This window comes from Carcharodon carcharias, chromosome 21 (assembly GCF_017639515.1).
Source record: "Carcharodon carcharias isolate sCarCar2 chromosome 21, sCarCar2.pri, whole genome shotgun sequence".
In the NCBI taxonomy this organism is placed as follows: Eukaryota; Metazoa; Chordata; class Chondrichthyes; order Lamniformes; family Lamnidae; genus Carcharodon; species Carcharodon carcharias.
In genome coordinates, this window is record NC_054487.1 from 684,374 (window position 1) to 707,488 (window position 23,115).

Consider the following 23,115-nt stretch of genomic DNA (forward strand, 5'->3'; position numbering starts at 1 on the left):
AAGACTCGTTCCAAAAAACTCAGTAACTCAATGTTCCCTGACCAGGAATCGAAACCAGGCCGCGGCGCTAAGAGCGCTGAATCCTAACCACTAGACCACCAGGGAAGTTGGGCCAAAATTTTTCGATTCGGCTTATCTACGCTGCTTTTGCCTATTGTTTTTCAGTTCAGATCTCTTTCACCTCGAAACTGCCTGTTTCGGTTCAAGATAAACGACTTGGTCAGCCAATGAAAACAACGGTTTCTGTGAGCTGGAACATGAAATTGACAGTGAGGTGAAATAGTCCCACAAGCTGCTCATGCACAACCTTCAATTTCCAAAACCCTCCACCCTATTCGCTGTTGGTCCAATGGAAGCACCAATCCCAATCACTGGACATCAGGGAAACTACCAATAAGGCTTGACATTTGGATTATGGAGGGAACTTCTGACTTTTTTTTTCATTCCCGATCTCTTTCACCAGAGACAACTTTCTCCGACCAAATGGTCTGTGTCGGATGAACACAAGCGACTTCTTCACCAACGAGAAGAACTATTGCTGTTAACTGGAACATGAAATCGATATTTTCCTCCTTTAAGACAGTTCTTAAAGTCTTCCTCTTTGACCGAGCTTTTAGTCATCTGACCAAATATGAGGCTCAGTCACACTTTGTTATATTATGCTCACGGTGGAAAGCCTTGTGACGTTTCCTTAGGTTAAAGGCGCTTTATAAATATAAGTTGTTGTTGTTGGATAAATATAGAAAGGGCTAATTCCCTGTTTTATCTTTCATGCTGATGCTTTTCTCAGCGAGCTTTTAACATGAATTCGCACAACTAATGTGAATCATGTTTGTGACGTTAAAAACGTTTTCACCCCCTGAGGGAACTGAACCACATTGACAATCACAGAGAGATATACACCGAGAGTGACAGAGACCTAAGGAGAGACACACATCCAGAAAGCAAGGATGTCACGAACTTGGCTCAATGTTTGTTCCATTTCCAAAAGCAACTTTCCTGAATGCTGACAAATGAATGGGAATCAGAAAATACGGGAGTATTTGGATGGCTTTCCATCTATTTAACTGATAGTTAAACTGATTAAATTCAAAAATGGTGAAAACTTTAGTCAGCAGGATTCCAACCCTTGTGTTCATATTTACAACAAACGTTAATTATTGAATGTGGATGTGGTGCCAGTCAAGTGTACTGCTTTGCCCTGGATGGTGTCCGGCTTCTTCAGTGTTGTGCTCATCCAAGCAAGTGGGGAAAATTCTATTACACTCCTAACTTGTGCCTTATAGATGGTAGACAGGCTTTAGGGAGTCAGGAAGTGAGTTACACATTGCACGATTCCTAACCTCTGACCTGCTCTTGTAGCCACAATGTTTATATGGCTAGTCCAGTTCAGATCCTGGTGAATGGGAACCCTCAGAATGTTGATAGTGAGGGGTTCAGTGATGGTAATGCCATTGAACATCAAAAGGCGATGGTTGGATTCTCTTGTATTGGAGATGGTCATTGCCTGACACTTGTGTGGTGCGAATGTTACTTACCACTTGTCAGCCCAAGCCTGGATATTGTTCAGGTCTTGCTGCATCTGGACATGGACTGCTTCAGTATCTGAGGAGTCGGGTATGGTGCTGAACATTGTGCAATCATCAGCTAACTTCGCCACTTCTGATGTTATGATGGATGGAAGTTTATTGCTGAAGATGGTTGGGCCGAAGACACTACCCTAAGGAACTCCTGCAGTGATGTCCTGGAGATAAGATGACTGACCTCCAGCAACCACAACCATCTTCCTTTGTGCTCGGTATGACTCCAACAAGCGGAGATTCCCATTGACTCCAGTTGTGCTCGGGCACCTTGATGCCACACTCGGTCAAATGCTGATTTCGCCTCATCTCGGGAGTTCAGCTCTTTTGTTTATATTTGAACCAAGGCTGTAATGAGATCAGGAGCTGAGTGGTCCTTGTGGAACCCAAGCTGGGCATCAGTGAGCAGGTTATTGCTAAGTCAGTGCTGCTTGATAGCACTGTTGATGACCCCTTCCATTACTTTGCTGATGATGGAGAGTAGACTGATGGGGTGGTAAGTGGCCGGGTTGGATCATTCTCACTCTTTCTTTCCCAGTTTGGTCAGAAGAACGAGGAGAGACAGGATAAATTGCAGGATTCCAGGGAAAAGGTCAGGTAATGGGAGTGACAGGACGGGCAGAAAGAACTCTTTCTCCGCTCTAACCATTGCATGATTTCATACAAATAATAGTGACAAAAGAGCAGCTTCTGTAGTCGTGGCCGAGTGGTTAAGGCGATGGATTAGAAATCCATTGGGGTTTCCCCGTGCAGGTTCGAATCCTGCTGACTACGTTTCTCATTAATTTGGATTTTAACCGCGCACAGACAGAGCTAATTATCGTTTGAATCGAGGAAAAGCGATCCAAACACATCCGTGTTCTCTTATTTCCGTTCATTTGTCAGCCTTCTGCAAATCTCCAGTCGGAAATGGAAAACAAAACGGAGCCAATTTGGTGACGTGATTTCACTCTGGTATTTGTCTCCCCTTAGGCCTCTGTCACTCTCGATGTCCATTTCTGAGTTTCTCTGTGTGGGTCAATGCGGTTCGGTTCCCTGAGGAGGTGAACACATTTTTACGAGCACAAATTGTATTCACATTAGTTGTGCAACCTCAAATTTCAATTTTACAGTGAAAAATATCAGGATGAAAGAGGAAAGAGTAGTTTGTCTCTTTCTATGTATGGACTACAACAACAACTTATATTTATAAAGCTGCTTTTTCCTAATGAGACGTCACAAGGCGTTCCCCAGGAGCATTTTATCACATGTCCAGGGATGAGGAAATTCCATTTTGTGGAGAGATTATAGAGACCGGGATTGTTCTCTTTAGAGCAAAGACGTTTAAGTGGAGATTTCATTGAGCTGTTCAAAATGAGGTGGGTGGGGGCAGTGGGTACGGGCGGCTTAATGGTAAAAATAGGGAGAAACTGTTTTCACTGACGGGGGTCAGTAACCACAGGATTGGGATTTAAAGATAGTGAAGGAAAGACAGACTTGCCTTTATACAGCGCATTCCTGACCAGCGGATGTCTGAAACCACTTTCAGGCCAATTAAGCACTTGTTGAAATAAAAACAGAAAATGCTTGAGAAACTCAGCAGGTTTTGCTTTCCACAGACGCTGTCAGACCTGCTGAGTTATACCTGCGTTTAATGTTTTTATTTGAGATTTCCAGTATTTTGCTTTTATTGAAGTACTTTCTGAAGGAGAGTCATTGTTCTCATGCAGGGAACACGGCAGCCAATCACTGCTCAGCGAACAGGGTGGAGGGTTTTGGAAATTGAAAGTAACTCATGTGCAGCTTGTGGGACTATTTCATCTCACTGTCGGTTTCATGTTCCAGCTCACAGCAACTGTTGTTTTCATTGGCTGACGAAGTCGTTTATCTTGAACCTAAACAAGCAGTTTTGTGCTGAAAGAGATCTGAACTGAAAAACAATAGGCAAAAGCATCGTAGATAAGCCGAATCGAAAAATGCTGGTACATCATCCCTGATGGTCTAGTGGTTAGGATTCGGCGCTCTCACCGCCGTGGCCTGGGTTCGATTCCCGGTCAGGGAATGTAGATTTATTGTATTCATTGAAACGAGTGTTGTACACTCATTAATTAAAAACGTTTAAAAACTCCACCATAATCAGAGGGGTGAGAGTTTAAGTTTTGCCTCAGATCTGAAAAACATCACTCTCGTGAATATCAGGGAAGGGAGAAGGGCTGTTTGCAAGGCACTGACAATAGAAATGTTGATATGAGGCAAATTAAGGGTGGGAGCAGTACGAGTTTTGCTGCCTACTGTTTGCATTGGCACAAATGTCACTCCTGATGGATCAACCAATCGCTACTGCTCTTTGAAAGCAGCACGCCCGGCCGAATGGCCACTTTCTGTGCTGTGACTTTCTATAATTTTATGTTTCCCAACAGCACGGGTCATTCTGCCATTTTGTCACCCACTCGAGCGAGATGCACTTTCTTACCTTGTATTCGCCTCTTTTGAAACCAAACCACGGAGCAAATTCAGTGAGTTTTATCATTTCCAGCACGACATGAGTCACGAGACTAAATGAGCGACACATTAATGGTGCCAATCCTTCACTGGAGCTCACTGCGTCCAAAGAGCACTGTTATCATCAGCCTGTTAGGCACCTTCTTGCAGTACATCCGCTGAACAATATAAGCTTATCACAGCTCTGCTTTCTTCACATTGAAATCCAATGTGAAAATCAATTTCAAAGCTGAACAACTAGGAGGAGAGTGACTGTGGATAATCGGCACTGTGCACCTTCATGTAATCAGTATCTGGGAGAATCAGGAAAATGAGATCCAGGTGTCTCTTTACCCACGAGTTTTACCCATTCCCACGAACAGACGGTGACTGCATCAAGTAGCTCATTGACATGGGAGCTGGACGGGCAGAGGGAGCTGGAGGCGAGGCAGGGACAGAAGCAGAAAGACATGCGAAATGAAATTACTTTCAATTTGATGTGTGTCAGTTGTTTTCAGTGGTGAATGTCTGTCTTGTAAGTTTCACAGGAGCCGCAGTGATTAGTTGGTGTTTTTTTAAGCAGTAAGATGTAAAAGTAAAAAGATAAAAGCAAATTACTGCAAATGATGGAAACCTGAAACAAATCCAGAAAATGCTGGAAAAGTTCAGCAGCTGGAAGGAGAAACAGGGTCAATGTTCCTAGTCCGTACGACGGTTATTCAGATTTTTAAACAGCACCCAATTTGGGGCTCGAACCCGAGATTAAGGGTCACATGCTCTACCGACTAATCTAGTCGGCAATGTGTGAAGCTGTTTCGTATCCCAACATACATGGATGGTTTTGTTGCTTTCCACCTGATACCTCAGCTTGGTCGGAATTTTAAAGTGTGGAACGTAATCGGCCGACAAATGCCCCAAAGTTGCAATGCATTCCTCTCAATCATCAATAACATCATTCACATCTTCCCCTTCTTAGCTGCACCTCCTTCCAAATACTGTGTTCCATTTTCCTCAGGATTTTCTCCTGCATTTAATACTTACCTGCTTTGTGTCCTCATTTTGAAATTATTGGCATCAACATCCAACACAAATTGAGTTGCAAACTGATGGACAAACAATGGAAAACAAATCACTCGGTAACTCAAATCCCATGGTGCTCATTTTCAGATTCAAAACGGTCAGCTTTTCAATAAATGAAGGAATTTTGCATTGAAAAGATTAGAAAGTTGACGTGACTTTTATTTGTAACTCACTCACTCGGGAATTCTGTAAATGCTGCTCGGAGGTTTAGTGACCAGGATATAATCTACCTGCCTTTTCCTGAGCCTGTGCTCGGTGTATTGGGAGGTTTGGCCCGGGTTGGAGTATCTTGTGTCCCAGGGATGGGCAGTAACCCGCTGACTGAAGCTGCAGTCGCCGCTTTCTGCGGGCAGCGGGTGATTGGAGAGTGCGGGGCCGGAATATTGCTGCTTTGCTGCTTTTCCCTGTCTCACTCACTGTGGAAATGAGGAAGAGGGAAGAATTGATGGGTTTGTTTGAATCCAATAACTTCATAGATTTCCAGTGTGTTGGATATCGGTACATGGTATGCCTAATTGTTTTCCCATGACATTTGAAACGAATATTCGATAAAAAGCCGCTTAACTGGGAACTCACTGGATAACAGTTGAGCCGGCAACATTTCTGGAGTCTTGACATTCAGTTCAAGGACCAAATGACAACCAGGAACTGTGTGACAATAAAGGGTTATGGTGTGAAAACAGCGACAGCTTCGTCCCTGGGTGGCCTCGAACCACCAACCTTTCGGTTAACAGCCGAACGCGCTAACCGATTGCGCCACAGAGACCGACACAAATGTTGTTACCGTGTCAGCGAGTTAAAGCTTCAGATTGCAGCGAACGGAATGACAAGTGCTCTCTATAACTTTTACTCTTCTAAAATAAAGGTTGGGACATTCACTGTGGATATATGGAAACCGTCTGATCCCACCCACTGCAGACACATCCATTACCGGGAACTAGCTCTCCTACGAGCGGAGCCGTCTCCCTTCGAGCCTTTCGGTGCCTTGACTGTTGCCAAGTATTCTGATTGTCCTGAAGCCGATATTAGGTTTGAATTCCTGATGTGCAGTAACGAGAATCCTTTCAAAGTCTCAGATCAGTAAATTTCACTGATAACATCAGAGTCAATGTTCCAACGTCTTAAAGAAGGGAAAGGTGCCTTGACTGTCTCTGGTCAGTCGGACAGTTCACCCTTCATTCTCCCCTGATTCCGGTTCCCAGAGTTTTTAAAGATTCAGAAAGATGGCGACTAGGTTTTCTGGTTTGGTTCCTTCTCCATTTTCCCACCTGCCAACTGACAATATTTTCCAAAATCTCGTCTCAATCCTCCGCCTTGCATCATGTCCAGAGATGAGGAAATTAAGTTTTATGGAGAGTTTATGGAGACCGGGATTGTCCTCTATGGAGCAAAGAAGGTTCAACGGAGATTTCACGGAGCTGTTCAAAATGACGGGGGTGGGGACAACAGGGACGAGGCGGTTTGATAGAGCAGATAGGGAGGGACTGTTTCCACTGACAGGGGTCAGTAACCAGAGGACTGGGATTTAAGATAATTAAAGAAGGACAGACTTGCATTTTAATAGCGCTATTCCCGAACAGTGGATGTCTCAAACCACTTTCCAGCCAATTAAGTACTTTTTGAAATAAAAACAGAAAATGTTGGAAAACTCAGCAGGTTTCTCTCGCCACAGATGCTGTCAGACCTGTTGAGTTTTTCCGGCATTTTCTGTTTCCCTTTCCGGATTTCTGCAGTATTTTGCGTTTATTGAAGTGGAGCCATTGATGTAATGCAGGGAACACGGCAGCCAATCACCGCTCAGGAAACAGCCAAAACCAGGGACGTCACAATGAGCAGACCATATGCGGTTGGTTGAGGGATAAACACTGACCAGGTCACGTGGCTGCAACGTGAACCCACAGATTTTGATAATGGCTCTGCCCAGTTTTGAACCAGAGAACGTTTCACATGTTAGACAAGCATGAAAATCGCTGCACCACAGAAACAGGAAACAGCACAAGGGACCAATGGGCTTCACTAAAATGTAAAGCGGTGACGTCATGCAGCAGCACTTTGGGTCTTTGTTTTGAAGAAATGGAATTCGGCTGTTCTCATTAGGAATGCTGGAGACAGACTGATCAACAATGTCATCATCAAATGGCACAGCGCAGTAAAAGGTCCTTCGGAATATCATATCTCTGTCAGTTTTGTACAAAGTGATTTCTAGTTAATCTGAATTTCTTTGCCTCTTTCCATAACCTTTTTTTCTCCCTTCAAGTCTTTGTCCAATTCCCTATTGGAAACTCTGAGTTACGAGAAACAATATTGAAAGAGTTGCAGGAACTTCTGCAGTGCCCATGCTCAGTGTCTGAAAATTAGCAAAGTTTCCCTGACCCAATGACATGAAGAGTTGGCTTTTGACACTTTTAACAGTTTTCAAAATTTTAAAAATAGTTGATGTCAAATCGAATTATTAAAAAATGTTTATCCTGACCAATCATCTTCTTATTTTTCTCAGTCAACATTTACAATTTCATTACCTTTTACCAACATTTCACGCACTGTCACACAGGAAAAAAGAAACATCATTTGAAACATCGAAATAATGAAACATTGAAAAACGAAGTTAGCAGTAGAGAAGATTTCTGTATGTTACAAAGTGCAGGATGATCTGATTAACTGGTGGAGCTGGTTCGAGTTTCCCAATAACCTATTCCTGCTCCTTTGCTCTTTCTCTATTCCATTGGCAAAGCAACAGTCTAAGGTGCTGGATTAAGGCCCTGGTTTCTACGGAAAGCATGGGTTCGAATCTCATTGCTGTTAAACGTTTAAAATATCTGCCTTTTAGGATCTGCAGCTGTCCAATTTGAACCAACAAATGCCAACTCATCTTAAATCCAGCGTAGCGTGTGGTGTTTTACTTTGATAGCAGTAACGAGGAGAGGCGATATAAATATGAGTTGCTGTAGTAAAAAGGCAGTGTGTGGAATTACAGTCGCTGAGCTGCTCTGGCACAGAGTCGACATGTGAACGACATGCTGAATGACCGTCTGATATAGCCGCCTATGATTTTATACAAATGTCATTCATGCAAATCTGGGGCTTGGATTCGTGACTGAGTGTTTTAGGCATCGGGTTTTGACTGCATTGGGATCTCCACATTGGGATCGGCTAGAATCTTGTCAATTACGCTTCTTATCATTCCTGAATTTTACAGTGCACCTGCACAATTAATTGTTTGTAGAAGTTGAATAAAAAACATCTAAAACCTTTAGCGTTCTCTAATGTCTATTCGTCTGCAAGCATTCACAAAAGTTGCAGCGAGAATTGGAACAAAAACAGAACCAGGTTAGTGTCAGGCTTCATTTCTGGGTGTTTGTCTCTCCATAGAGAAAGTCCCTTGCCCTCTGTTACTCTCGGTGTATATGCCTCTATGCGTCCCTCTGTGTGTGTCAATGTGGTTCAGTTCCCCGCGGGGATTAACATATGCTTACCATCACAAACTTTATTCACATTAGTTTCAAATTTCACAGAGAAAAATATCAGGATGGAAGATGCAAGAGGAATTTGCAATGTTTGGAAGGAGGTGCAGCTAAAAAGGGGAAGATTCAGCGAGTTTTCTTCTCATTTAGCACGAGATTTGGATCAAGATCTGGGAGGTATTTTTGTCGGTGTAAACAGTAAAGCCTTCCTTATTCCCACTATATTTTGCCTTGCACAAGCATCTCTCTGGTCAGGGTTTTGCAAACTATCACGGACATTCTCACATTCCCTATCTTTACATCTATATTTGTTCTCGACCTGTTGCACGGGTGACATTTCCAGCTCTGAGGCAGAACTCCAGCTCTCACTCCACTGATTCTGGCAGAGATGAGCGTCTTCTGTTTTTCATCAAGAAACAACTCAGACTCATTTTAACAGTTTGCACGAGGTCAGTAAATCTCCATTCCCTGACTAGGAATCAAACCTGGACCACAGCAGTGAAAGTGGGGAATCCTGAACACTAGGCCACCAAGAAAGCTGCTCACAAGCATCACAATCCGGCTTATCTATGCTACCTGTGCCTTTTATTTTTGTTTCAGACCTCTTTCACCAGAGACACGTTTCATAAGAACATAAGGACATTAGAAATAGGAGCAGGAGTCGGCCATTCGGCCCCTCTAGCCTACCCCACTATTGAATAGGATCATGGTTCCTCTGCCCCAGGCCTCAACTCATCTTTCTTGCCAGCTCCTCATAGCCCTCAATCCCCGATATTTCAAAAATCTATCTAATCTCCTTTAAATACTCTCAGTGAGCTACCCTCCACACCACTCTTGAGTAGAGAATTCCAAACAGGCCCTACCCTCTGGGAGAAGAAATTCCTTCGCACCTCAGGTTTAAATGAGTGCCCTCCGATTCAGTAACTATGTCCCCTAGTTGGAGGTTCCCCCATTAGTGGAAACATCTTTTCTGTCTACCCTGTCAACCTCCTCAGAATCTTGCACGTTTTAATAAGATCAACCCTCAGTATTCTAAACTCTAATGAATAAAGTCTTCACTTGCTTCACAGTTCTTGATTAGTCAACTCCTTCATCCTAGGAATCAGCCTAGTGCATCTCTTTTGAACTGCCCAGAATGCCAATGTATTCTTCCTTAAATATGGGGACCAAAACTGTACAGAGAACTCCAGGTGCGCCCTCACCAACACCCTGTACTGATGTAACAAGACTTCCCGATTTTTAAACTCCAACCACGAGCAAAACAGGCCAAAATTCCATTTGACTTCTTAATTACTTGCTGCACCTGCATGTCAAGTTTTTGTGTTGCATGCATAGGAACACTCAGATCCCTCTGTGCTGCACTTTTTTGGAGTCTCCCTTCATTTAAATAATATTCTGCCTTTTGATTCTTCCTACCAATGTGTATGATCTCAAACTTTCCTACATTAAACTCCATCTGCCAACTTTTGCCCACTGCCTCAACTTATCTATATCCCCTTAAAGATTCTTCAAGTCCTCATCACAACCTGACCTCCCACCTATTTTTATATCGTCAGAAAATTTGGATACATTACACTCTGCTCCCTCCTCCATGTCATTAGTATAGATAGTAAATAATTGAGTCCCTGGGACTGATCCTTATGGCACTCCATTAGTTACATCTTTCTAATCTGAAACTTCCCGGCTCTCTGACTTCTGTGTGTTAAATTAGGCTCTTCACATTGCAGAGTTTGTGTAGGGTAATAGGGATCATGGTCTCTCACACACGGAAAGTTTCCCTGCTCCAAATGATTTGGAAGCATTAACAGAATTAAGTGTGAGGAAAGGTTGCATCGTTCCCGTTTGTTGTTAAATGGTAACTGGATGCAACATTTCAAAACCATGTGACATTTATACTTCTCCAGGTTTTGAGTAATATTCTGAAAAATACATGGCTCTGAAAAAAGAAAGAAAGATGGGGACGGATTTGCTTCAAGATTGTTCGCACATGCGGGAAGTGTTGAATGAGCTGCTGATGTGCTGTGTCATCTGATGATTCTAATGTTCGATCAATTTCTCTGCCGCATGGCTCAGTTTCTCAGCTGAATTGTACTTCCACAAAACAAGGTTCGGAACCGCAATAACACTGCACAGTTTAATATTCTAGGTCGTTCTGCAAGGAGCTGTGTGTAGTTTTTGTAGTCCAATGGTTATCACATATGCTATACATAGGGAAGATTCTCTGGTTCAAAACTCACTGCAGAGCAGTAGAACTGGAATAATTTGTGGAAAAATTTCTTGCTGCCATTGACAACCCAAATCTGTACGACAATGAATGTTGATGGGAGGAAAAAACATTGGAAGCTTCGTCCCTGAGAACCACCAAACTTTCAGTTAGACGAACACGCTGATCAGTTGTATTGTGGGGACTGATGTAACTTTCGGCATTCTTTGCACAAGTGCAGCCGAGTCTCTTTGAACATCAGCACAGCTTTCTCACCTTTTCAAACGTGTTCTGCTTTGTTTCATTTGAAAAATTACTACGACTGACTGACTTACTTCAGTCTTTGTTGCATTTTTCTCCATCTTACATCTTGTTGTCCAGTCACTTCTTATATATTATAAAAACAGAAAGTCCTGGAAAAACTGAACAGTTTTGAGTTTTATCACAGACTTGGTGGTGAGGGAAACACTGTTCACGTTTCGAGTCCGTATGACTCTTCTTCAGAGATGAAGGGAAGTAGAAAGTGATGGAATTTACACTGTTTAAGTGAGGTGGGGAGGGGGAGGGGCGGGACCGATAGAGCCGGTGATTCTGGATAGAAGGTCAGCGATACGTGGGGGCTAAGGAGGGACTGACAAAGATGCCCTGGACACAAGACAAAGGCGATGTTAATGGTAGTGGTAAGGGCTGAAGAAGGTGCTGATAGTGGTATAAAGGTAAGAAAGCAGGATGTGTGAATAGCAGAACAAGGATCAGTGCTCTGTTTAAAAACAACATGGAATGAGTAACAGATGGCCCTTTTGGGGGTGGGATGTGGGAGGGGGAGATAGTTTGGGGAAAAAGATAGAAAAGGGGATAATAAAAGGGGTGAAATAATGAATAAATGAATGAAAAATATGTTAATAAAATACTTTTTTATGAAGAGATTTTGAAAAGGGTGAAAATGGAGGAGAGAGTTCATGATCTGAAGCTATTGAACTCAATGTTAAGTGCAGAAGGCTGTAAAGTGCCTAATCGGAAGATGAGGTGTTGTTCCTCCATTTTGCGTTGAGCTTCACTGGAACAATGCAGCAATCCAATGATAGACATATGGGCATGAGAGCAGGGTGGAGTGTTGAAATGGCAAATGACAGGGAGGTCTGGGTCATGCTTGCAGACCGACTGAAGATGTTCCACAAAGCGGTCACCCAGTCTGCGTTTGGTCTCTCCAATGTAGGGGAGACCGCATTGGGAGGAGTGAATGCAATGGATCAAATTGGAGGTTCAAATAAATCGCTGCTTCACCTGAAAGGAGTGTTTGGGCCCTTGAAAGGTGAGGAGAGAGGCCACTAAAGGGCCATCTGTCATTGCTCTATGTTGTTCTTTCACAGAGTGCTGATCCTTGTTCTGCTATTCACACATTCTGCTTTCTTACCTTTATGCAACTATCAGCACCATTTTTAGCCCTTACCGCTACCATTAACACTCCCTTTGTCTTGTGGCCATAATACCTTTGTCAATTCCTCCTGACTTGCCCACCTGCTCCACCCCACCCCCTCGTAAACAGAATAAAAACAGTGAACATTTCTGCTTCTCTTTAGCTCTGAAGATCACACGGACACGAGACGTTGACTCTGTTTCTCTCTCCACAGATGCTTCCAGATGCTGAGTTTGTACTTCAGATTTCCAGCATCCACAGTACTTTAACTTAAAGGCAAAATGCTTCACCGCAGTACTTTGCTTTTTCTTCTTTTTTATTGTTCTGCAGTTTTTCAGCTTTCCACATAACTTCGTATTCTCAGCTAAAGGTTAATGATAGGCTCTAATGAAGGTTGAACTTACAGCCCTTGGTTTCGGGAGGGTAGTGTTCCAACCACTGAGCTATGGAGCCACCAGCTATCAAGACAGCACGGGAAAGTCGACCATATTCAATAGACTGAGGTAGATGCTAAGTCCCAGGTGGGTGATATTTGATAGACCTAGAAATGTCTGAGAGGGAGAACAGGAAGTTAAAAGATGCGACATGAAAGTGGCAGAATTTGATGTGTGTCAGTTACTTTCAGTGATGAATTTCTGCCGTGTGTCGCCTTGTCAGTTTCACAGGAGCCGCAGGGATGAGGTTGGCGGCACCTGGTTAAAATGAGGAAGAATGTGAACTGCAGTCAGCAGGATTCAAATCTTCAGGGGGAGACTCCAATGGATTTCAAATCCGTCACCTTAAATATTCAGCTCGTCTAACAGCTGCTCGCGAGCTCAAATGTGTTCTTATCAAATCAGAGATGGCTGCAAAATAAGTCAATCGGCCCGTCGTGTCTGTGCTGGCTCTCTGGAAGAGCAGCTCTACCGATTCCACACACCAGCCTTTACCCCCACAACAATTTATATTTGTATTGCCTCTCCATGCTTTTCCAAACAACATAAAGGACCACAACCCACCCTATATTAAACTAGAGTCCCCTCTTGTTCTCCGAAAGGGAATTCCTAAAGTGGGAATGTGACTCAAACTGCGGCAGCGCTGGGATTAGAATCAACTCCTCGAGGGACTGGAAGGAACCCAAGTCCAAATCTCCATGTCACTGGGTCAGGGAAACTGTGCATGGATTCTGCAGAAACTCCTTCTTCAAAAGTGAATTAGACAGTTACTTGAAATAGAGAAATTGAGGCTTATGGAAAGAGAGAAGAATATTGAGACTAATTGATTGCTCTTTAAAGAATAAGCTTCGATGATCTAATGACTCTCCGATACGCTGTGCCATTTGATGATGACATTGTTGATCAGTCTGTCTCCAGCATTCCTAATGAGAACAGCCGAATTCCATTTCTTCAAAACATGGACCCAAAGTGCTGCTGCCGAACTGCATTGTAGTCAGGTGCACTTGACTAATGGTGTGTTAAGTTTCTGTAGTGTAGTGGTTATCACATTCGCCTTACACGTGAAAGGTCCCCGGTTCAAAACTGGGCAGAAACATTATTGAAACTTGTTCAATTATGGGAGAGGGAAAGTTGCTTCACTCCTGCTTGTTGTTGAATGTTAGCTGAATGCAGAATCTCACAGCTGCATTGCACTTACTCTTCGTCTTTTCACAAGGTGAACACTCAGCAAAGTGAGGATATCCTTCAACTGGCAGCCGGTGAGTGGAGAATATTCAAAATGAATATTGAATAAAAAACAAATCTGTTGGAACTCGCCGGGTAACAGGAGAGTTGGCAATTTCTGCCCTTTTTTGTCACTTAAGGACCCAATGACAACGCGGGACTGTGTGACAATGAATGCTGCTCCAGCTAACAGCAATCTCTGTTGTCATTGGCTGAAGCAGTCGTTTGTGTTCCACATAAACGTGTCATTTTGTAGGAGAAAGGTGCCTCTGGTGAAAGAGATGTGAAATGAAAATAAAATGCACAGGTAGCATGTATAAGCCGGGCTGTGAATTTGCAAGCCTGTGGGTCTAGTGGTTAGGATTCGGTGCTTATAAATGTCATGCGAATGATTAATATAAATATGCATTACTTCCTGATTGAAAACGGAAAACGCATATCAGCTCCGCCTGAATCAGTGGAGTAAGAGCTGGAGTTTTGCATCAGAGCCGGAAATGTCACCCGTGCACCAGGTCACGAACAAATACAGAGGTGAAGGTAGGAAATCAGAGAAGGGCTGTGATAGGCTGAAAAGCAGTGACCATAGAGATACTGGTGCATGGGAAAACTGTAGAGGTGATAGGGGAGATTGTATTGTTTGCACTGACACGAATATTTCGCAGATCTGTTTCCAAATCTCCTGCCAAATGAGAAGGAAATTTCCCACTGAATTTACTCATTTCCATGATTTTAAAGGAACTGAACACAAGGGAAGTGTATGGATTTTGCTGGAATGGGTTGTAAGATGATGGCATGACTGTGAAGGCAGCATCAGTGAGGATGGAAATGAAACAATTATAGAAAGTGACAGCGCAGAAAGAGGCCATTCGGCCCGGCGTGCTGCTTTGAAAAAGCAGTTGTGATTGGTTGATCAGTGATATTTGTCCCAGTTTGAACAGCAGGAAGAAAAATCTGTCCCATTCCCACCCACATTTTGAACCATCATCCCTTTAGCCTGTTTCTCTCTCATGCCTTGTAACCTATCACAGTCCTTCCCTTTTGTCCTTTCACTCCCCTCTCTCCATCTCCGGATTTGTTTTCCACCTGTTACATCTCTGACTTTTCCAGCTCTGATGAAAGATCATCCAGCTGGAAGATTAACTCTGTTTGTCACTCTTCAGACGCTGCCAGACCTGATTTCCTTCAATAAGGAATTCCTATTCATTGCGATAGTTCACACAACGGGAAGTGAAAGGATTTTTCTGCACGGGAATTAAACCTAGGCCGCGGTGGTGAAAGCACCAAATGTTCAGAATTAAATACTCTGACTTTCAATGACGCAGAGAGCAGTTTTCACTCAGAAACCAGCAGCTGTGATATTAACAAAGCAGGATGGAGAAAGACTCAGTTTGAGCGGTGACACTACCGGAGGAATCGAGACCTGGGGATCACCCATGAAAGCAGCAAAGTTTAAAAGGGGAATTTCGGGAGTGAAAGGACAGAAGGGAAGGACTGTGATAGGTTACAAGGCATGAGAGAGAAACAGACTAAAGGGATGATGGTGCAAAATGTGGGTGGGAATGGGACAGATTTTTCTTCCTGCTGTTCAAACTGGGACAAATATCACTGATCAACCAATCACAACTGCTCTTTCAAAGCAGCACGCCAGGCCGAATAGCCTCTTTCTGTGCTGTAACTTTCTATAATTGTTTCATTTCCATCCTCACTGCTGCTGCCTTCACAGTCATTCCATCATCTTACAACCCATTCCAGCAAAATCCACACACTTCCCTTGTGTTCTGCTCATTTAAGGTCATGGAACTAAATAAATTCAGTGGGAAATTTCCTTCTCATTTGGCACGAGATTTGGAAACAGATCTGGGAGATATTTGTGTCAGTGCAAACAATAAAATCTCCCTTATCACCTCTACATTTTCCCATGCACCACCATCTCTATGGTCACTGCTTTTCAGCTGAGCACAGGTCGCAAACCGAACAGACCTGGCATTAGGAGCCTCAGGTGCCGTCGACTGAACTCGCCAGGCATGTAAGAAGAGCGAAGTATTCCACATCCCAACATCCATGGAGATCACGGCTGTTTTCAACCTCAAGCCTCAGCTTGTTCTGAATTTCAAAGGTGATCGACCTCCGAAAGCCCCAAGTTTGCAATACATTCCTCTCATTCATCAATAACACCATTCATACCTTCCACTTCTTAGCTGCACCTCCTTCCAAACATTGCAAACTCCTCTTCAATCTTTCATCTTGATATTTTCTCTGTAACACTTTAGTATTAAACTGCACAACTAATATGAATAAAGTTTGTGATGGTGAAAAATGTGTTCAACCCGTCGGGGAACTGAACCACATTGACACACACAGATCTTTACACCAAGAGTGACAAACACCCAGAAAACAAGGAGGTCACCAATTTGGCCAATTATTGTTCCATTTCAGACTGCAAATTTAGTGAATGCTTGCAGATGAACGGAAATAAGAAACACAGAAATAGTTGGATGGTTTTTATTTCATTTAACTGATCATTAATTCTGAAGGCAGTTTGCTAAAGTCAAGAGTTGATCCGGGCTGTGTCGCAGGAAAGAGAGGAATGAGGATCAGGAGGGGGCCATTCAGCCCTTTGACCCTGCTCCGCCATTCAATAAGATCATGGCTGATCTGATTGTGGTCTCGAGGCCACTTTGCTGTCTCTCCTCAATATTTGGAAAATATTGCCAGTTGGCAGCTGGGAAAATGGAGAAAGAACCAAAACAGAAAACCCAGTGTCCAGCTTTGTGAATCTTTAGAAACTCTTTGGGAACCAGAATCAGCGGAGAATGAAGGGTGATCTGTTCGACTGACCAGAGACATACAAGGTACCTTTCCCTTCCTTAAGACGCTGGAACATTAACTTTGATGTTGTCAGTGAAGTTATCTGACCTGAGAGATTGAAATGATTCTCGTTACTGCACATCAGGAATTCACACCTACTATCGGCTTCAGGACAATCAGAATACTTGGTAACAATCAAGCCACCGAAAGGCTCGAAGGGAGACGGCACCGGTTGTTGGAGAGCTGATTCCTGGTGACATGGATGTGTCTGCAGTGGGTGGAATCAGCCTGTTTCCATGTATCCACAATGAATGTCCCTCCCTTTATTTTGGAAGAGTAAAAATGAAGAGAACAATTGTCATCCCGGTAGCAGCAATCTGAAGCTTAAACTCGCTGACACCTTGGTTTAGAAAAGCTGGCAAATCAGCCTTACGTCAGTCTCGGTGGTGCATTTGTTTAGCACGTTCGACTGTTAACCAAACGGTTGGTGGTTCAAAACCACCCAGGGACCAAGATTTCACTTTTTTCTCTCTATCAGCTTTCATTGTCACACAGTTTCGGGCTCTCATTGGCTACTTGAGCTGCAAGGAAATATCCTGCAAACTTTACCCTTAACCAGTGTCTTGCCACACCAATGTTTTTGTTTTGAATGTTCATTTCAAACACAATAAAAACCAATAAACGACTATGTAATTACACCTAACTCATTAGACACCTGTGAAATTATTGGATTCAAACAAACCCGTCAATTATTCTCTCTTTCTCGTCTTCACAGTGAGTGAGACAGGGAAAAGCAGAAAAGTAGCAATATTCCGGCGCCCAACTCTCCAATCACCCGCTGCCAGCTGAAAGATTTTCTCATTTTGCTGAGGGCTTACCCTGTGAAATGGTGAATAGAAATGTAATGTGACTGAGAGATATTACATTCACTTAACATACAACTACAAACACGAAACATGTAAAAAGTGCCAGCTCACTGTCAAAATAGATGCCTGTCATGCTTCATTTCAACAGGAAGAGCGAGGAGAGACAATATAAATTTAAATTGCAGTGGAGAAAATGTGGGGTTTTCAAATTAGCTGAATTCCTTTTGCCATCAGCCGGCATTGTCAAAATGAGCTGAATGTCATCTTCCTCTGCTGTAGATATTTATGATTTTATACCATCAACATTAACCTGTGCACAGGGCCAGTTGTCGTGGCCAATTGGTTTGGGTGATGGAGCCCAAGTCCATTGGGATTCCTCGCTTCTCATTATTCCTAGTTTAAAGTGTGTCTACAGAGTTGATTATAGGTTAAATTGACTAAAATCCATCCAAACACCTGGGGGGTTTTCTATTAGTGTTCATTCACGAAAACACTCACGAAAGTTGGGACTGGAATAAAACTTGGCTTCATGCTTGCTTTCTGGGTATTTGCCTCTCTTTAGAGACAAACCCTTGCCCTCTGTCATTCTCGGTGCATATGTTTGTGCGTGTTCCTCTGTGTGTGTCAATGTGAGTCAGTTCCCCGAGGGGTGAACACATTTTTACGATCACTAACTTTATTTAAATTAGTTATGCAACTTCATGTTAAAATGTTAGAGAAAAATATCAGGATGAAAAATGAAAGAGAGAGTTTGAAATTTTTGGAAGGAGGTGCAACTAAGAAGCGGAAGATGGGAATGATGTTATTGATGATTGAGAGGAATGCATTGCAACCTTGGGGCTTTTGTAGGTAGATTCCCTTCTACACTCTAAGATTCAGAACAAGCTGAGGCTCCAGGTGGGAAAAAACAACGTCTGTCGCCATATGTGTTGGGATATGAAGGATTCCTTCCCCCATTCCCGGCTACCTCAGTCAATAGAATATAAAACGCTTAATTTCAGGGTCATGTGTTGGAGCCCCATGCTGGGGGCTGTTGTCATTTGCAATCTTGCTGCTCTAAAACAAAAAAAAAACACAACCTCATTCAGTGGCACCTACAAGGCAGATATTCACCACTGGCACCAACTGACAGACATCAAATTCAAAACACTTTCATGTCGCGTTTCTTTCTGCTTCTGTCCCTGTCTCGCCTCCAGCTCCCTCTGCCCTCACAGCTCCCAGGTCAATTAGCTGCTTGATGCAGACACAGTCAGTTCGTCGGAATGTAAGACACAATACTTTAGGTTTGCAGACCATAGAGTAAAAAGACACCAGGATGTCATCTTCCTGATTTTCCCAGATACTGATTGCAGGAATGTACACAGTGCCGATTATCCACAGTCACACTCTCCTCCCAGTCTTGTCTACGTTAATCAGCTTTGAAATTGTTCACATTTTTATACTGGATTTCAGTGTGAAGAAAGCAGAGCTGTGAGAAGCTTATATTGTTCAGCAGATGTACTGCAGGAAGGTACCTAACAGGCTGATGATAACAGTGCTCTTTGGACGCGGTGAGCTCCAGTGAAGGATTGGCACCATTAATGTGTCGCTCATTTAGTCTCGTGACTAATCTCGTGCTGGAAATGACAAGAAAACTCGCGGAATTTGTTCCGTGTTTTGGTTTCGATGAGCCGAATACAAGACAAGAAAGAGCATTTCTCTAGAATGGGTTGTAAAGTGGCTGTGTTGGTGGTGTTGAGAAACAATATTAAAGAAAACTACTGCATAGAAAGAGCCCATTGGGCCCGGCGCGCCACTTCCAAAGCGGAATTGATTGATCAGAAGTGATATCTGTGCTGGTGCAAATTGGAGACAGTAACATTCGTCCTTCTCTCACCCATATTTCGCCTTGCGACCAGCCCTTCTTCCTTTCTGTTTGTTCTCGACTTGTTCGAATGTGACATTTCTTGCTGTGAGGCGAAACTTTAATTCTCGGTGGGGCTGTTTGCAAATAGAAAGTGACCACACTCACCAAACCTTAATTCCCTAACCAGGAATCGAACCCAGGCCGCGGCAGTGAAAGCGCCGAATCCTAACCACTAGACCACCAGGGAACCTGTTAACTATTTTTCGATGGCTTATCCACGCTGCTTTTGCGTATTGTTTTTCAGTTCAGATCTCTTTCACCACAAAACTGCCTGTTTAGGCTTAACACAAACGAATTCTTCAGCCAGTGAAAACAACAGTTGCAGTGAGCTGGAACATGAAATTGACAGTGAGGTGAAATAGTCCCACAAGCTGCACATGTGTAACTTTCAATTTCCAAACCCTCCACCCTATTCGCTGTGGGCCAATGGAAGCGCCGATCCCCAGTCATGAGACATCAGGGAAAGTATCAAAAAGGTTTGACATTTAGAGGCTACTTTTGACTTTTGTTTTCATTCCCGATCATTTCACCAGAGAGGACTTTCTCCGACTAATTGGTCTGTTTAGGTTGAACACAAGAGACTTATTTAGCCAATGAGAAGTACCAATGTTGTTAGCTGGAACATGAAATCGATACTTTCCTCCTTTAAGACAATTCTTAAAGCCTCCGCCTTTGACCGAGCTTTTAGTTATCTGACCGAATGTGAGGCTCGGTGTCACACTTTGTTAAATAATGATCACGGGGGACGCCTTGTGACATTTCAACAGATTAAATGCGCTTTATCAATATAAGTTATTATATGCAGAAGCATTATCAAAATTTGCCCTTTTAAGTGAGAGGAAAGCTGCCTTGTTCCTGTTTGTTGTTGGATGTTAACTGAGCACAGTATATTACAAGCGTCTTAGATTCGCTATTCACCATTTCACAGAATAAACACTCAGGAATGTGACTGTATCTTTCTGCCGGTAGCGGGTGATTGGAGAATGCGGTACTGCTTTTTTGCTTTTCCCTGTCTTACTCACTGCGGAGCTGAGGAAGAGGGAATCATTAACGGGTCTATTTGATCCGATAACTTCATAGATTTGTAGGTACCTAGTTGGTCATTTGTTAAACTATAAAGGAGTGACAGTATAAATTGCAGGGTTCCGCGGAAAAGGTCGGGTTGTAACAGAGACAGGGCGGGTAGAAGTTCCTCTTTATCTGTTGTAACCATTCTATGATTTCATATAAATAGTACAGGCGTGTTGCTAAGGTCTGTAGTCGTGGCCGAGTGGTTAAGATGATGGACTTGAAATCCATTGGAGTTACCCTGCGCACGTTCGAAACCTGCTGACTACGTTTTCCATTATTTCTGAATTTAACCATTGATCTCTAACAGTAAATCGAATCGACATTTGCACGACACCTGCAGTAGCAAAGTTTGACCAATGGGTGGCGATGAAACCGTGATTGCTTCCATCACATGAAGCAGGCGCTGTCTCAATCATTACTGCATTTGGCACTGTCTCTGTTCATATTAAATTAGACGCCATTTCTGTTTCTATTACACTAGGACTTGTCTCTGATCATATTAGAAAAGGTCATCTCTCAGTTGTTTCTCTAACTGGCTCAGTCACAGTTGTTTATGTACTGGACTAGGGTAACAATACAGTTGGCACTATCTCAGTCATGACTGCACTGAAGCAGGTCTCGGCTAAAGTTACAATAAGCCATGCCCCAGTTGTCACTGCACTAGAGCTTGTCTCTGGTTATAGAAAACTCGAACATGTTTCTATTTGCATTTGACAAGACTCTGTCTCAGCTATTACTCCAGTAGAACCTGCCACATGTCTATCAAACTGGACCCTGTCTCAGTTAATGCTGCACCAATACATGCCTCCATTCATATCACACAATTCCCTGTTTCTGCTGTTATTGTCCTTTATAATGACTTTGTTATTGCTGTACTTGTCCATGTCTCTGTTTTTATTAATCTCGTACCCTTGCAGGTATTTAATTTACCAGACACTGCGTCAGATTATATTAAAAGGAACCCTGAATTATGTGAAACTCCACTAGACCCTGTATCAGTTTTCTTAAACTGGATCCGGTCTGTGTTATTGCTACACTAGGCAGGTTCGTATTACACAAGATCCTATCTCAATTATTACTGCATTCGGCACTGCCTCACTTATGTTTCACTTGGTCGCGGCCCTGCTTATAACACACCGAATCATGTCTGCACTTATATTCCTCTAGACCGTATTTCAGAACAATTTACACTAGACTCTGTATCAGCCTGTATCACACTCGAACTTGTCAGCCTTTTTAACTAAAATGGATCCTGTCTCTGCAGAGGCTTTGTCTTTGTACCTCTGTCTCTGCTTCTATTCCACTCTCCCTTTCCGTGTTTTTACTCCAGGAGATCATCCCTGTCTCTCTTACACTGGCAGCACTCTCCGTTATTACGACTTAGACTCTATCTAGGAAGCAATTACTCTATGCCCTGTGCCTGTAATAACTGCCCTATTTCACTTGATGTCGATCAAGTCTCTGTATCAGTAACTACTGCATTAGCCCCGTCTCCGCTATTACAGCAGTAAACCCTGTCTATGTTAATATAGCACTCGTCCCCATCCCTGTTCATTGTGCACTAGGTCACGTCTTTGCTTAAGTAACATTAGATGGTCTCTATTATTACTGCATTAATAATGTCTCTGCTTAAATTGCACCAGGCCCTGTCTCACTAATTACCACACCAGGCTCTGTCTCTGTTGTTACTACACTATTCTATGTTTCTATAAGGTGAACGTTGAGTTCGAAATGGGCCTCTGACTTTGGCCTAAAACTACAGGTTTCCAATTGACGGTTTGTTCCATGCAGCCCCTGATATTCAGTTTCATTACAGCCAACAGTATTACATATGAGACATCGCCTGTTCTGTGTGTCGGTGTGAAAAGAAATAATGCTGCATCATTCTGCAAAGATAAAAGATTTATCTTCACCAGAATGTTTCATTTTATTTTATTTTCTCTTTTTCAAACTGTAGCTACAGATCGTCTAATAATGTAAATATTCATTGATAGTATATCCTGTTGTGTGCTCTTGTTTAGAAATTCATGTCCTACCAACCATTTCTTTGCTAAGACGGGGACATTTGTCACCACATTCACTTAATGTCTGTCATCTCTCTACCTGAGACAGCATCTTACTCACGGAAAAGTATAGCTCTCTCTCTCTCTTTCTCTTTCTCTCTCTCTCTCCCTCTCTCTGTCTCTCTCGCTGTCTCTGAGAAATTGACCATTTATTTAAATCTCTGGTTTTCTAATAATGCTTTTTTGAAAAAATAAACTTAATAAAGAATAATTCCCCGACATTAACCTCAATGATAAACTACAGCCCATCTCCACCTTCAGCGAATGTGTTAAATCCCAAAGAGTTCCGGCATTTTAATTGCAGATAGTTTAATACTGCAACTATTTATTGATAACTATTCGGTTGTTTTCCGTTGTTTACAAAGTGATGTCAGCCTGACCATTTCGTTTCCAAGAATCGGCTTTTCTGTTCCCAAAGATCATTTGGAAAATTATTATTTATTATTTCACGGGACGTGGGCGTGGTTGGCTAGTCCAACATTTTTATGCCCATCCCTAATTGCCCTTGAGAAGGTGGTGGTGAGCTGCCTTCTTGGACCGCT

The 23,115-nt window shown here is 42.9% G+C and overlaps 5 non-coding genes across 5 annotated transcripts; 3 read left to right on the plus strand and 2 right to left on the minus strand.

Annotated features, from left to right (window-relative positions):
* The first annotated feature begins 2,272 nt into the window (after positions 1–2,272).
* Positions 2,273–2,354, plus strand: trnas-aga. Its single transcript has one exon. It is a non-coding gene; the product is annotated as a tRNA-Ser (tRNA).
* A 1,195-nt stretch (positions 2,355–3,549) lies between these two features.
* On the plus strand, positions 3,550–3,621 carry trnae-cuc. The gene has a single exon. It is a non-coding gene; the product is annotated as a tRNA-Glu (tRNA).
* Positions 3,622–5,812: 2,191 nt separating this feature from the next.
* Positions 5,813–5,886, minus strand: trnan-guu. The gene has a single exon. It is a non-coding gene; the product is annotated as a tRNA-Asn (tRNA).
* Positions 5,887–13,658: 7,772 nt separating this feature from the next.
* On the plus strand, positions 13,659–13,731 carry trnav-uac. The gene has a single exon. It is a non-coding gene; the product is annotated as a tRNA-Val (tRNA).
* A 5,823-nt stretch (positions 13,732–19,554) lies between these two features.
* trnae-uuc lies at positions 19,555–19,626 on the minus strand. The gene has a single exon. It is a non-coding gene; the product is annotated as a tRNA-Glu (tRNA).
* Between the last annotated feature and the right edge of the window lie 3,489 nt (positions 19,627–23,115).